Source organism: Gopherus evgoodei, chromosome 4, assembly GCF_007399415.2.
Source record: "Gopherus evgoodei ecotype Sinaloan lineage chromosome 4, rGopEvg1_v1.p, whole genome shotgun sequence".
NCBI classification, from domain to species: domain Eukaryota; kingdom Metazoa; phylum Chordata; order Testudines; family Testudinidae; genus Gopherus; species Gopherus evgoodei.
This window is the reverse complement of record NC_044325.1, coordinates 70932261-70947702: the sequence shown is the minus strand read 5'-3', so window position 1 is coordinate 70947702 and position 15442 is coordinate 70932261. Positions and strand designations below refer to the sequence as shown.

The 15442-nt window shown below is 46.5% G+C and overlaps 1 protein-coding gene and 1 long non-coding RNA gene across 7 annotated transcripts in view; one reads left to right on the top strand and one right to left on the bottom strand.

Annotated features, from left to right (window-relative positions):
• LOC115650182 overlaps positions 1-6323 on the bottom strand; it is a 43955-nt gene extending 37632 nt beyond the window's left edge. For all 3 annotated transcript variants that reach the window (XR_004000031.1, XR_004000030.1, XR_004000029.1), the window contains exon 1: positions 6280-6323. This is a non-coding gene — a long non-coding RNA (uncharacterized LOC115650182). The remainder of the gene's footprint in view (positions 1-6279) is intronic.
• The window catches only part of SUSD6 (sushi domain containing 6), a 130848-nt gene that overhangs the window by 100892 nt on the left and 14514 nt on the right, over positions 1-15442 (top strand). The gene's annotated exons all lie outside the window — the stretch shown is intronic.

Here is a 15442-nt window from a genome sequence, read left to right as displayed (position 1 = left end):
TCAGGCCTGGAACTCCTGAGTATTCATTTGTATGAGATTTTTTTCTTTTAATAAAAAGGAGTGGTTTGGAAGCTGTTTATTTGTTTTTACAATATATTATTCCTTCCCATTCCACACGATGGAGCGGGAGGGGGAATTCCCAAAGGCACACGTACCTCCCATTGACAGTCCTGTGAGCGAGGTGTCCAATTGCCATTTGTCTCTCTCAGAATCTCCCCCATAGTCTGTAAAACTTCATTTTTAAATGAATAAAGTTCTTGTAGCAATCCAGAAACTCATCTAGCCACCTGCCTGTGATTGTTACACATTTTTACTTCTTGGGAATGGAAATAAAATTCAGCTTTAGATACAAGAACCTGGGGCCCTACGACTGGCTGAAGCTGATGTTTTTGGTTTTTGTTTCAGCAGAGTAATATACCACTGGAAAAAATAATTCAAAAGGGAAAAGACAATATCCATAATTTATAGTAGCAATAGCACGCTTCCTCCATGGTTGGCTAATCATGGCAGAGTGTTAATAAGCATACTGGGTTTTTTTCTAGTGTTGCAGCATGTTAATTAAGTTAATTTAGCTCTGTGCTTCTACTGAGTCACCAGCTGATGACTGCATTGGTGGAAAACTGCAATTAGTCTTTATTTTTTCCCTTTTTTCTTTCTCTTTAAAAATTCTTTGGCATGTATGCAATGTCTGAGAGTGGGTCCATTACTATACACAGAGTAAGTACTTGTGTCTAATTATATAAATGCACAGCTATATGATTATATATGCAAATCTCCTTTCTTCAGTTTCATCTCATTTGCCCACATTAATGCATGAAAAATTAAGCCTCCTCTTCAAAATGTTTTCTTGGTAGGGAAACTGTAATTTCCCAATAAAGTTTCCAGTCCTGCTCCTATTGATTTTAAGTTGTCATTGACTTCACTAAGAACAGGATCTGACTCAAATAAGGACAGAGAGCTGGTTTCCATTGGACTTTGTCTTCCATGCAATACATTGTAGTCCAAAGGAGATTACATTTTGGGATTTTTTTTTTAAAAGGCCCCTCTGTTTTATGGGTAGAGTATGTTGCACACACACACACACACACATACCCCTCTACTCCACAAAACAATCTTATTGTAATAAATCCCAGGAAGGTCTGGACTTCAGATGATTTCACTGCTACCATTTGAACTCTGGCTTCAACTGAAAGTATTTACATAGCGTGCTCAAGCAGCTTGCTGTTGTTGGAAACAAAATAGTCTGTCATCGGGAGCAGGTAGCTGATGCGGTTTAAACAACTTCTTAGAAAGTCGGCAGCGGCATCTGAAATGTCTAGTTATTCATTTTTAAATAACCTAACCAACAGATTGTATCGTAAGGGGGAATGAAGGAGAATATACAGTATATTTTCTTCTTTCTAGCCAGAGACTGCATTTCGTTGGAGACAGCTATGTGTGTTGAGGGTTGCAGGACAGTACAATTTACGACCACCCCAAACCTGTGTTCTTATATCAGTACTGGAACCCTTTGCATGTTGGGCTGTAATCACATCAGCCAAAAAGGTGTTTAAAATGTTGGGTGCCAACATGTACACCACCCAAAAGTCAGGTAGTTGGTGTCTAACTCTTACCCCTGACATCTGGAGATACTCGTGAGTCTAAACTAGGTGACGCTTTGCTTATGTAGTGGTCCTATACTAACAATCATAGTTCTCTTTTGAATACTTAATGAGCCATTTCCTAATCTAATACTGGACACTAATCTAGGTATTTGTAATAGTAAGAACAACAGAGCTGACTTGCATCCCCCACCCATCCCCCAAAACGAGCTGTAGTAGGAGGCCACCACACTAAAAGCTAGAAGGGCACAGCTGAGCAAACACCTATTCCTGGGAGTTTCAAGCTAATAGGACCCTAAAAACCAGGCACGGGACTATATGTGACCTGCTGTAGTGGCCATTTCTATGCCTAACAATTCATGCATCCCTAGCCCTATCCCTTGTCATTGCTTTGAGTCAGGTGGATGGGAAGGTGATGGGGGCCAATCTGGGTGCCATTTCCCTGCAAGCCAGAAGCATGGGGAATAGTTTCCCATGAGGCAATGGGGAGTGTATTAGTTTAGTACAGCTGGCATAAAGAGGGCTGCTGATTTCAGACACAGCTCCCTACTCAGTCAAACCGCTTCCTGATGGAGGAATTCCTGAGACGGCAGCTTTGCTTTGCTTTGCTTTTTGTGGGTTGATGGGGGTGTGGAGTGAGACATGCAATTTTTTAACACTGAGGACAGATGATGTCTGGTCTTCTTCACTCATCTCCCTCTCTGCGAAAGAATTTTGTAATCAAACACAAGTGTTGCCCGAGGAAGGAAGGAAATGTGTGGGTTATGGAAGGCCCTGTATTGTTTAAGCTGAGTCCTGACTACAAGATTTTTGGAATTTTTGTTGTGTAATCACTGTTTCATATGGCTGAATTGGTGATAGCTGCAGTGCTGGCCTTCCCACAGACATGTTTCCAGTCAGTGGTATAGCAGAAGGCTTTGACCAGAGGAACCCTTTAAAGGCATAGGGATACAGTAATTGGAGTGTATATCTTTACCAAGACAGTAACAGCTGACTAGCCAAACCCTTTGGGCACGTGATGTTCTCATGAGAAAAGGAGCTAGGCTAGACAATGGATTTCCTGGTGACCAGCTGGGAAGGGTTATGTAATAAAAGCTTTCAGTGCTGAAAATGGCATTTGCATTCATTCATCCTGTACCAGTGCTTTAGGTTCCCTTGTTATTGTGATCCTAGAGCATATTTTAGTGCTGAGTGGGGAGCTTTCCCTTGTGAATGTGGGGGTCTAGGCCATCAATTTCTGCAGAATTTAAAATAAAAAAAAATCTAGCCCTTATGAGATCTTTTCAAATGTCATATCAAATATAAACTAATACCATGTTGTCTGACTGCAGACTCAGGGAGACATCTCTGGTGTTTTTGCTGCTGCTCATAGCTTTGCCAAGCAGCACAGAGTGAAATCAATGTTCTGGTTGATTTCCCTGCTGCTCTTCAGAACCCTAAAGGCAGTAGTGACACTGTTCAATGATCATGTGAAGTTTATGCTGCTCTGCTTTGGAAATCGCTGGGTACCAGAGGCAGGCACTGGAATATGTTCAGTAAGGAGTAGGGACCCTAAAAGGAAGCTGAGGTAGGGGTAAGCTAGCATAGTCCTCTTGTTGTCTTACCTGCTCCCAACTACACTCACAAAAGAACCAGGAGGCGAGGGAAGGGGTGTAAGAGTAGAGACCTGCCCCCCTTATAGACAGAACTGTGGAGGAGAGAGAAAAGACACATGCTCCTTCTTCCAGCAGCTGAACCGGGGGCAGGATCTCTAAACATATCAGTCACTTGCTAACCATCTGGCTGGTACCTTTTGGGAAATCTTCCAGAGCCTAGAATTTCTACTTTTTGAAAAAGCTCCTACGTAAAATACATAGGCACAGAATTCTGATTTTTGCCACTCAACTCGTGAGAGCCGTATCAGGGTCCCTGCTGGCTGCAGACACTTTTTTCAGCACCATATCAATTGGCATGGCAGCCTCTCTGCTTGGGCTCTGAACTAAGGGTTTAACTCGGTGGTCCTCAACCTGTTTATCCTGCATGTTGAGAACCACAGCACTCCCCGAACCCCCCCACCCAGAGACCCCTCCATAGAGGGGGCAAAGAGTGGAGCCGGGCAGCCAAACTAGGGACCCTGCAGCACAGGGCTGGACCCTGCCAGCCAGACCCCATCGTGCAGGACTGGGTAGCCAGCAGCCAGACCCAGACCCCAGATGTGCAGGGTCTGGCCAAGAGTGATTCTCCACCTAAAATTTGGGGGTGCTGCAGCACCCCTGCAAACCCCTAGTCTCAGTGCTCCCCATCTCCTCACTGCCCAGAGCCCCCCTAAAGCTCCCCAGAGACCCACTCTTCCCACCTCCTGTCCCCCTGCAGTATTCACCAGCCCCATGCTGGCAGGAGTGCGCCTGCAGGCTGCCTTACGCTGTCTCCCCCTCAGCCGGCCCTGCCCCCTGTCAGACTAGGGTGGCAAATTTTGAATTTTTTTTATGCACCTGGGTCGCAGCTGTGTGCTAATCGGTCTGCATGTGGGCGGTGGGTTGAGAAGCTCTGGTCTAGCTGAACCGGTGTTAACAATGGCGTGAAACTTCTCTCAAATGTGTCTAGCTTAGAGGAGAGGTGAAATTTTCAAAAATGCTAGGGTACTTGGGGACTTTCAGAAACATTACTGAAGACCACTGTAGGCTTCCACAGCATCCTGCTTCAATCTGGTGACCTGATATGGACAGATTCATTGTCCTGCTTCCTTTTTTTATGAAGGTCAAAAAGCCCCAGGGGCTGTGGCCCGTAACATAAGCATAAGTGGCCATGTTTCTGGAAAGCAGAGATCCAGGCAGAGCTGCTCCTGGCTACATCAAAATATGCTGGAGGAAAACTCAGGAGAGCAGATGGGCAAAAATAGTGACTAAGACCTGGGCGGGGGACCCCAGCTAAACCCTACCATGTTCCGGGAGGTGTAAAAGGGAATAGTAACTATATTGCAAGGGTAAACATCCCTCTAGAGACTATTCCAGAAGCACTTACAGTAAAAGAGCCAGTACAGAAGAAGAAAATAAAATGGATCAAGGAGAAACTGCTCCAGAGGTGATTTTTCCAAGAAATCCGTTCACATCACGAAACAGACATGACCCCTAGTACAGCTGGGTGGTAGACTCTCCTCCTTTGTAAAGAAATGGCTGCCCACCAGATTAAGCAAATGGGTTAGCATGAGACATGTACTCAGCAGACTTTACCAGAATAATAATACCAGAGGTCTGGATAATACTTGGTCCTGCCATGAGTGCAGGGAACAGGACTAGATGACCTCTCGAAGTCCCTTCCAGTCCTATGGTTCTATGAATACACAGGACTAGCTATTTCTTGTAAAGCAGCACTACTGTATTTGTCGTGCTGATAAAGACAGTTCTTGAGGGCAAATTCAGGGTTTGTCTCAAGTCAGTTGCAGATCCTCTAAATCAGGAGAGGAGGTAACACTACAATCTTCCTGTCTCAAGCCATCATGGCCAATGGAAAAGCTACAGTAGGCTTGGGATGTCCACCAGTGATAAAATATATTTTCTAAACAAACATGAAGCATTCAATAGATCATACTCATTATTTGTGCTCTGTCACCTGGCTGAAAAGGAACAACATCTTTAGCACCTTCACCATATAGGCCATGCAAGGAAAAAAGTTTGTCAGCTTTTGTCATCACGCCATAGTCCCAGCCTCTTGAGTGGAGGCATACACATCTTAAAACATCTGTAAAGCAGGCACCTGGTCCCTCATGCGTTCCTTCATAAGTTCTTCAAAACTGATTTGAAAGCTAGGGGTTGTGTGCCAGGAGGGGTGTAGCTCAGGGTGCAGGCAGGGGGTAGCAATAGGTTGTGTGCCGGGAGGGATGTAGCTCAGGGTGCAGGGAGGGGTTGTGTCAGAGGGGATGATGCTGCTGCTGCAGAAGAGTCCGGCTGTGTGCTAAGTCTCTAGTTGGCACAGTGGGGGCAGCTCTACTTCTTGTGACTGTGTGCTTGCCAGGCAGGGCCATGCCGTCCTACGCTGTCACCGTAGCCACTGGAACCCAGTGGTTCACAGGCACCAAGGACTACAGCTACTAGAGTCAGAAGGGCACAGTGGCCATTACCCAGCCCACGTGGGGAAACTGATCTGGATGCAGCAAGGTCCTGGCATCGCTGTTTGCCTGCCTGAACATTCCTCTGTGCCTGGGTACAGGGCCGGCCCTGCATAGCTGTGCTCGGGGAGGGAACAGGGCCAAATGGAAGTATGGGGAGGGCATACTGCCCCATGTTCCCCTAATCTCTGTCCATGGGAGGGAGGGAGGTGCCTCCTCCTGCTCTGCCTACATGGCATCCCTTCTCATAGAAGTCAATGGGAGTTGGGCCTGGTCCAGGTGACTAGTGATTTCGATTAGGCTAAACCAGGGGTGGGCAAACTTTTTGTCCCAAGGGCCACATCTGGGAGGGGAAACTGCATGCAGGGCTGAGTCAGGGGGTTGGGGTGCGGGAGGGAGTGTGGGATGTGAGTGCAGTGTGCAGAAAGGGGCTCAGGGCAAGGGGTTGGGGCAGAGGAGGGGTACAGAGTGTATGGGGGGGCTCAGGGCAGGGGATTGGGGTGCAGGAAGGGTGCAGAGTGTGGGGGAGATCAGGGCAGGGGGTTGGGGTGCAGGGTGGAGGAGGGGTTCAGGCTTCAGCCCGGTGCTGCTTACCTGGAGCGGCTCCGGGGTGGCAGTGGCGCACACTAGGGCCAGGGCAGGCTCCTGGAAGCGGCCGGTACCATGTCCCTGCAGCCCCTGGGGGAGGGGAGGCAGAGGGCTGCCGTTCCCCATTCCTGGCCAATGGGAGCTATGAGGGGAGGTGCCTGGAGGCGAGGGCAGCGCATGGAGCTGCACCCTCCACCACCACCAGGGCCACAGAGACGTGGTGCCAGCCGCTTCTGGGAGCAGCGCGGGGCCTGCAGTGCCACGGTTGTGGCAATCCCACAGGCCAGATCCAGCGCCCTGAGGGGCCGGATCCAGCCCGTGGGCTGTAGTTTGCCACCCTGGGCTAAACCGTTTTCCTTCCCAGTTTACAAACTGCGGATAATCATCTGTGAGCTTTGCTGTGCTGAAGCACAGGAAAATGTAACTGTGCTTAGCTCAAAATTTCCTTTCTCGTAAACTGTGCACAAGCCAACCTAGGTGAGATAAGGGTTGTGGTTTGGTAGATAAGGGAATAACACATTGCATATGCACTTCAGGAGGCATAATTAGTCATTCATGCTATGCTCATAAGAATGTATTTGGTTAGAAGGGGACACAGTTTTCACCATAGCTGTGTAAATGCTAAATTGGCAGCAGAATTGTGTCTCTGAGCCAGTGACTGATGGAATTGAGTTCTATACCCACTGCTGCAACAAGCAGGCTATAGGATCTTATGGATCTGGCCAGCTGAGGAAAGGAAACTTTAGGTTAAGCATGTATAAATTTTCCTAATACACATTGTGAAAGGAACATACGACTTGACCTTGGTGCCTTTCTAGCATCACTTATGGCGTCACTATTGGGCAATAAGAAGATAAATGCCTATGGGTTTTATAATCCTGTGACAAGCTGCTAAAATTAGCCTTCATCTAGTTATGTGGATTTAAGTGTTCAGTTTGTTCTTTCATCCTGCGTGTAAGTGGATTGTGCTACACTCCTTCATTGTCACAGAAGATTCCATATCTGTTTGTATTGTGACTGAGTGGCTAATTGTGGAGGTTTATTTCTGTCAGGTTCAAGTACTCATATTAGTTTTTGGTTATGATCCTAAAACCTATACTTTATGTAAATCCACGTTGTAATAGACTCTGCTTTTCTCTATTTATTCTTTGGTATCTAAGGGCATTGGAGAATCCAATCTTTTGGGAGTCATTCTTCTGTTGTGGAAGTCTGGCTATGTTTTGCTATCCAGTGTGCTTCTATAGGTTTCTTGGATTGTTTCTGATGGGCTGTGTTGTAATGTGACTTTGCCACTTCGTTGGATGATCTACATTTCATAGCAAAATAAAGAGAAACTGTGTGTGTAGTACTCCTATATGGAGTAACTAGGTTTTTAATGCTTTATTCCTTCACTAAGGGACAACACCAGGGCCCACTAACCAGACTGAATACCCTGCTGGGGAGGAAGTTATGAAATTCTCTAATTGCCAGTCATAGCTATAATCTCTCTTCTATTACATATAAATCATGCTTCATCATGACGGGGCTCCTAAAAATAAGGACGAATTGCCTCACCCCCTGCTGAGAGGACACTGTGGAGTGGAACAGGGCAGCTGTAGTAGGTATCCCACCATAACAGAAAGTGCCATGGGATCTTTAATGACCACACATGGTCTGGGCTTATGTTTTACAGCTCACGTAATCAGAAACTCTCTACTGCACCATCTTTGATCAGAGTTCAGAACTTGAGCATGTTCCCAGGCTAGCAAAGGCCAAGGAACACCTATATAACGTTTGTGTAAAGTCAGGTAGTGTGGTTACCAATCTTTGATCAGCTCCAGAGGAAGCCACATCTAGCCCCTCTTAGCTGGAAGGATGTCTGGCTATGAGTTTGGTGGAAAGAAGTAAATGGAGAAGACAATAGCTGTCTTGCTGGGGATAGGGGTCTAGGAGGCTCATTTTGTGGTAGCTTTTCTCGTCCACATGATAGAAGGTTTCCTACTCTTTTTTGTCCTGTTTACAACTATTTAAAGGGCCATTAAAAATGTATTCAAAGAACATTGCAACTTGGACATGAAAGTGGTTAGTTCCCTTCTAAGGAGAGCAGAGTTCTCTTGAGAACATCTACTGATAACATGGGGTTAGCAGCAGTTTTCTGTGTCCCATTGGTTATTGAGAAGGGGCAATGTGATATAAAGCAAGGAAAGATTTTTGTCACTTTTGACAACCAAACATCCTATTTGTCTTGCATTTAGATTGACAATGAATAAAAATGCCTGACACCTTTAGAACTACCTTAGTAGAAATCCTGATACATAGATTAAACCTGCCCATCAATCTGGAGATGGCAATTCTCTCCTGCTGGGCTGATTTCAATGATACTCAAATGCTTGGCTTTTTTACCTTGTGATTCTTCCCTCTTCTTCCCCCCACGGCCCCCACCCCCCCTGCTGAGAACAGTCTCTCTGAAGAGCTGTGTAAACCTAAATATCTGACTGTATCCCCTCGCACCAGTAGGCTGGGTTCAAAACCTGTTCTTACCCTAATAAGAGAATCTTAAAAGCAAGCCGTGCAAAAGGGGTTGGGCGTAGCTTTCTAAATAGCTTTTACTCACCCAGGGCTGTAATATCCCCTTGGGAAGCTTGAAATTGCGATTACCTAGATTGATTTTATTTCCCTCCATTGCTTGGCACAATGCTGTAAGTATCTCATCAACACGGAGCTCCGTGCACTGTTCACACTTCTAGGAACAAGAGTTAAACCATTTTGGAGGGGGATGAGGCAAGAAATACATAGGAATTCTGTTAAGGTTTCAGATACATAAAAAAGCCAGTGGAAATGTGTGTGCACCCTTTATCTTGTAGAGATGGCTGCCAGCTCCCCCGGTTTTAGATTGCTTAACACCTTCCATTATAAAGAATTCCTGTGACATTTCTGAGATGGTGTGCAGCAGGTCTTTGAAATTTGGCAGGAAGTAAGCCTGAAGGCCAGAGAAGGGCCTTTTCTTTGGCTAATGAAATTCTGTTCAGGTTAGACAGAGAGGAATAACTTTGGAAAATCACCATTTCCCTTCTGTAGTCTGTGTTCGTGGGGAACATGTTGGCAACATGCTACATTGAAGGCGAGCGTTCTCATTTAAGGCTGGACCCCCACACTGCACTAAACCCAGCAGCGGAGAATGTCTCTCTGGAAAGAGAATTCGTCCAAACTCCTCCTGACCACGGTATTCCAGACACTGCACACCGTCTCAGTGGCCCATTTGCCCCTCTGGGGCACTACATGGAGAAGGAATTTCTCACACACCCATACTTTCACATCTACATACCTTCTAGGGAAAGAGGAAAAGAGACATGCTGGACTCTCCCCTGACCAAGTCTTCAGCACATAGCCCCAACTGGAAACCCACCACTCTAGTGGCACCACACAGGGAAGAGAATCCCCTTGATATTCAAGGAAGGAGTGGGGAGAAACTGGGATGGGTTCCCTCAGTCCTGTAGCTCAAGGATTGCTGTGGTGCTGAGTGGTCGAGATTCAAACCTTGCTCCCTGTGCACGATGAGAATGGTATTACAGTTGCACAAAATAGATTTTTTTTTCCTTTTTAAGACCTAATGAGTTGTATACAAAAAACTCAAACATTATTTAGGTTGCAAAATCAAGCACTTAAAAGCTAGGAAATTCCAGAATTTAGATGATGCTAAATAATTAAATGGAAAGTTTGGCTTATGGCCACATGTTCTTCATTTTCTGGGTACTATCTTGAGACATGCAGTGCCTGGTTTGCAGAGGTACTGAGCACTCAGCTGCCATTAAAGTCATTGGGAGCTGGTGCATGTTTGACCCCTGCAGCATTTAAGACTGTGTGGGCTGGAAGAAGAGCACAGGGTTGGGAGGTGCTTAGCTCTAATTCTGCCTCTGCTACTGAGTCACCATTTGGCCTCAGGCATATCTCTTTGTTTCTGTTTCCTGAGGTAAAAATGCAGCTGGAAATACTCTTACCTCACAGTGGAGATGAATTGTTATTATTTGTGAGGCACTCAGATCCCATGGCAATAAGCGCCCTAGAAAAGTCAATAAGGAAATGACTAATTCTGTAATCATTGCATTGTATGCAATAAACAAGGCAGGGATTGCTGAATGATGGGGATAACAATATTCAACTGCTTCATTCCGTGAGCATTATCCATCTTTTGCACTGAATGAGGCCACGGGTTTCTGGAGGGAAAATAACATGTGATCATGAAATTGAAGACTGTTCATTCTGATTCATACACACAAGGAGGCTGAATTAAGATTGCTTAGGTAACCTAAATTCTGGTACTTACAAGCTTTCAACTGCTTGAGTGTAACCTAACATTTTTAAAGTCAAGCTTTTTGCATGTAATTTATATAGCATCACTGGTGTGCATAGCCCTTTACAGTAGAGAGCACAGCAAACAAAGAAATGCAACCCTACTCAGTAGGGCTTCTGATCTAAAAGGCATGCATGAATACAGTGCAAAAGAATGGAGACTAGAAGAAAAACTCATCATGCTTGTGAATCGAGGGGACTTATACAAACTGACTTAGGCTCACAGGGCTCAGGCTCCGAGGCTAAAAATAGCACTGTAGACTCTTGGGCTTGGAGCTTGGACTTTGGGTCTCCCCTGCTCATGGGATCTCAGAGCTTGGGTTCCAGCCTGAGCCCAAATGTCTACAAAGCAATTTTCCAGCCTCTCAACCCAAGCTGGCTGACCAAGAGGTTTTTAGTTCCCATGGAGATATACACTTATTGCAGGAGTGAACAAACTTTTTGGCCTGAGGGCCACATCTGAGAATAGAAATTGTATGGCAGGCCATGAATGCTCACAAAATTGAGGTTGGTGTGCGGGAGGGGGGGGTCTGAGGTGGGGCTGGGGATGAGGAGTTTGGGGTGTAGGAGGGTGATGTGGGCTGGGATCGAGAGGTTTGGAGAGCAGGAGGGGAATCAGGGCTGGGGCAGGAGTGCAGGAATGGGTGCAGGCTCCGGCTGGAGGTGTGGGCTCTGTAGTGGAGCTGGGGCAAGGGGTTTGGGGTGCAGGAGGGTGCTTTGGGCTGGGATAGAGGGGTTCGGAGGGTGGGAGGGGGATTAGGATTGGGGCAGTGGCATGTCCCTTCTCTGACTTCTACCTGGAAGTGCAGCCAGGCAGCTCTGCACGCTACCCCATCCATAGACACTGCCCCTGCAGCTCCCATTGGAGCACCGAAGGGGGCCATTGGAGCACATAGGAGCCGGAGCCACGTGGCTGCTTCCGGGAGCCGCGTGGTGCAGCCCCCAACCCTGCGCCCCAGCTGGAGTGCCAGAACGGGGCAAGCCCCAGACCCCACTCTCCAGCGGGAGCTCGTGGGCCGGCTTACGGGCCAAATCCGGCCCGTGAGCTGTAGTTTGCCCACCCCTGCCTTAGTGGTTAGAGTCCATATGAAAGCTAATGATATCTTACTTCTGTCACCAGGGGTTGTATTGAGCTGGTTGCTTCTCAGCAGTATGTTCCAATAACAGGTTTCTGGACTGATCAGTTTAAACTTTAATTAAAAAATGGGAATGGGGGGAAACTTTGTTGGGACTCTACTTAGAATGTGACCCACTACAGTCCTAAGTATGCAGACAGACATGATGAAATAGCTCATTGGCTAGATGCTTAAATCGCCTCCCCCTGCAAATGAAGCAGGCCCTACATTCAGCAGAACCACTGTGATGGTGCTGTGCAGGGGAGGGGTCAGGCCGCTTGAGGGGACTCCACATAGCGTCTGATGTGGCTAGGGCAGTGCAGAGCAATGGCTGTTTAGCTTGCTGCTAAGTGACTCTATACATCCCCTGTGTTAGTGGGTGTACAAGTGTTGTGCCGTCTGCTCCCAAATTTCAGGGTTGTAGCTGTAGCACACCGTGCTACTGGACTAGAGGGAGGATTCCTTCTTCCCATGCTCCCCCGCTCCTCCTTAGGTCCTCTGTACAAATGCATCTGGTCCTAAGAGATATGACCTGCCCTCCCTCATGTCACTGTAGTGTGTAAGCTGTCACTTTCCAAGTTAAATCAGGATTAACTGTTTCATTGGTGACCATTTTAAGTAATACCATCCAGTTACCCTGGGATCATGGGTGGAACTGTAGCACCATCACTCCTCTGCATGTGTCAAAGATACGTGTACATCAAAGATTACAAGAGAGGGTGTGGGGAACCCATAGTAGTAAAAAGTAAAGCACTTGAATTTATTCAGGCCCCAAAGTGTTTTATTAAATATGAACAAGCTTCCTCACTGGGATTGAGATGTTGATCTGGATTTAAAGGGAGAAGTGATGGACTTTTCTCTCCTGCATTCGGTGTTTGAATAATGTAAGAATATTCACTTCAGTTTGATAATTTTTTTTGCTGTCCAGCATACTGGAGGAGGAACACCTTCATACTAGGACGGGTTCCTCGGTTGGTAAGTGGTGGTAGTGGAGAGCATATCAGAGACTCTGCATGCTGCCAGCAATAACACTAAGATGCCAGAGGAGATCTTGTTTTCATGCCAATTTCCTCATTTTCTATTTTTCCCCTTCCGTGGCTATTGATTATACCAGCAGAAATGAAGCAGAACTGTTTTCGGTTTTCCACGAGGCCTGGATATGTATTTGCCCCTTCTAAATAGACAAGTTACCATGTTGTCAGTATGCTGCCCACTATGCATCTCCTTTTGAGGCATAGTGCTTCAACTGCTCAGCCTCAGTTTCCCCCAACGTGGCTTTCAGGGAGCTCTTATGGCTTCCAGCAGAGCCTTGTGGCCAGGTTACCCCCCCACACACACACACACACATTCTTCTCTCTCTCTCTCTCTTTCTCATTCACACAGCAGGGTCCAAAGTCAGTAAAAAAACACAAAATAAGAATCTATAGTGCCTATCTATAAAAAGGGAAATAAGGACAACCTGGGGAATTACAGACCAGTCAGCGTAACTTCAGTACCCTGAAAGATAATGGAACAAATAATTAATCAATCAGTTTGCAAACACCAAGAAGATAAAGTGATAAGTAACAGCATGGATTTATCAAAAACAGACCTTGTCAAACCAACCTAATAGCTTTCTTTGACAGGTTAACAAACCTGGTGGAGGGGGAGTGGTAGATATAGTATGATCTTGATTTTTAGTATGGCTTTTGATGCTGTCTTGCATGCCATTCTCATAAACAAATTAGGGAAATTGAACCTAGATGGAGCTACTATAGGGTGGATTAATAACTGGTGGGAAAACTGTTCCCAGAGAGTAATCATCAGTGATTCACGGTCATGCTGGAAGGGCATAAAGAGTGGGATCCCGCAGGGATCAGTTCTGGGTCTGGTTCTGTTCAATATCTTCATCAGTGATTTAGATAATGGCATAGAGAGTACACTTGTAAAGTTTGCAGAAGGGTTGCAAGTGCTTTGGAGGATAGGAGTAAAATTCAAAATGACCTGGACAAACTGGAGAAATGGTCTGAAGTAAATAGGATGAAATTCAGTAAGGACAAATGCAAAGTTCTCCACTTAGGAAGGAACAATCAGTTGCGCACATACAAAATAGGAAATGACTGCCTAGGAAGGAGTACGGCCGAAAGGGATCTCAGGGTCATAGTGCACCACAAGCTAAATGAGTCAACAGTGTTAACACTGTTGCAAAAAAAGCAATCCTCATTCTGGAATGTATTAGCAAGAGTATTGTAAGGAAGATAGAAGTAATTCTCCCTCTCTAACCTGCGCTGATTAGGCCTCAACTGGAGTATTGTGTCCAGTTCTGGGCGCCACATTTCAGGAAAGATGTGGACAAATTGGAGAAAGTCCAGAGAAGAGCAGCAAAAATGAATAAAGATCTAGAAAACATGACTTATGAGGGACGATTGAAAAAACTAGGTTTGTTTAGTCTAGAGGAGAGAGGACTTGGTTAACAGTTGTTGAGGACTTAAAAGGTTGTTATAAAGAGGAGGGAGAAAAATTGTTCTGGTTAACCTTTGAGGATAGGACAAGCAGCAGTGGGCTTAAATTGCAGGAAGGGTTGGACATTAGGAAAAACTTCCAAACTGTCAGGGTGGTTAAGCACTGGAATTATTTGCCTAGGGAGGTTGTGGACTCTCCATCATTGGAGATTAAGAGCAGGTTAGACCAGTGGTCTCCAAAGTGGGATGTGCAAGATGATCCATTGTGGAGCGTGGCAGGACAAGTGCTGGTGGCAGGGTGAAAGCACAGCCAGAGGAGGGAGGGAGCCGGGAAGCTGTTCCCCACCCCTCCCCCCCCTGCAGGCAGGGGCTTTAGGGCCTGCAGGGCCCTGGGGCCCTGGCCTGCAGCTCTAAAGCCCCTTTTGGAATGCAGGGCAGCCGTGCAGCCAGCGGCTGGAGAGAAGCGGTGCTTTCTGCGTCAAAGCTGGCTGGAGAGAAGCGGCGCTTTGAAGGGGGAAGTGCTGCTTCTCTCCAGCCGCTGGCTGCGCGGCTGTCCCTGCTCCTCCTGAGTCCTCCAGCCATGCTCACAGGGGCGCATTCCAAAAGGGGCTTTAGAGCTGCAGACCAAAGCCCTAGGGCACTTTTAGCCCAGGCCCCTGCCACCCCTAAAGCCCCTGCGTTCTGGGTGACCCTGCCTGCCCGGGAGGGGGGCTGTGGCGTTTCCCAGAATTGCGGCCATAGGGGCGGTGCCACGCTGCACAGAGCCGCCTCCACACCCCTGCACCAACCAGGAGCTGCCGCAGGTAAGTGCTCTGCACCTCCTGTCTGCCCCAGCCTTGAGCCTCCTCCCATACCTCCACCCTGAGCACCCTCCCGCACCCTAACTCCCTCCCAGACCCCGCACCCTACTCTGAGCATCCTCCTGCACCCTAACCCTAATCCAGACCTTTGCATCACTGTATTACAAAGTATTAAACCAAGATTTTCAGAAATAATGAAGCATAGTCAATCACATTGCTCTCACTAAAAATATTAATATTTTTTGTGAGAGCAAAAATGTTTTTTGTACTGTTAATAAACTTTTTTTTAAATTGTTCATTTCATATTTATCTCATCCTTTTTTAATTTCTATTTTTTGTGTGTTTTATACTAGTATACTAGTACATATATGTATATAATTTATACATAAATAAATATAGATATTGGGGGTGCGTGCTCAATAATTTTTTACTGATAGGTGTGCGTGATCAAAAAAGTTTGGAGACCACTGGGTTAGACAAACAC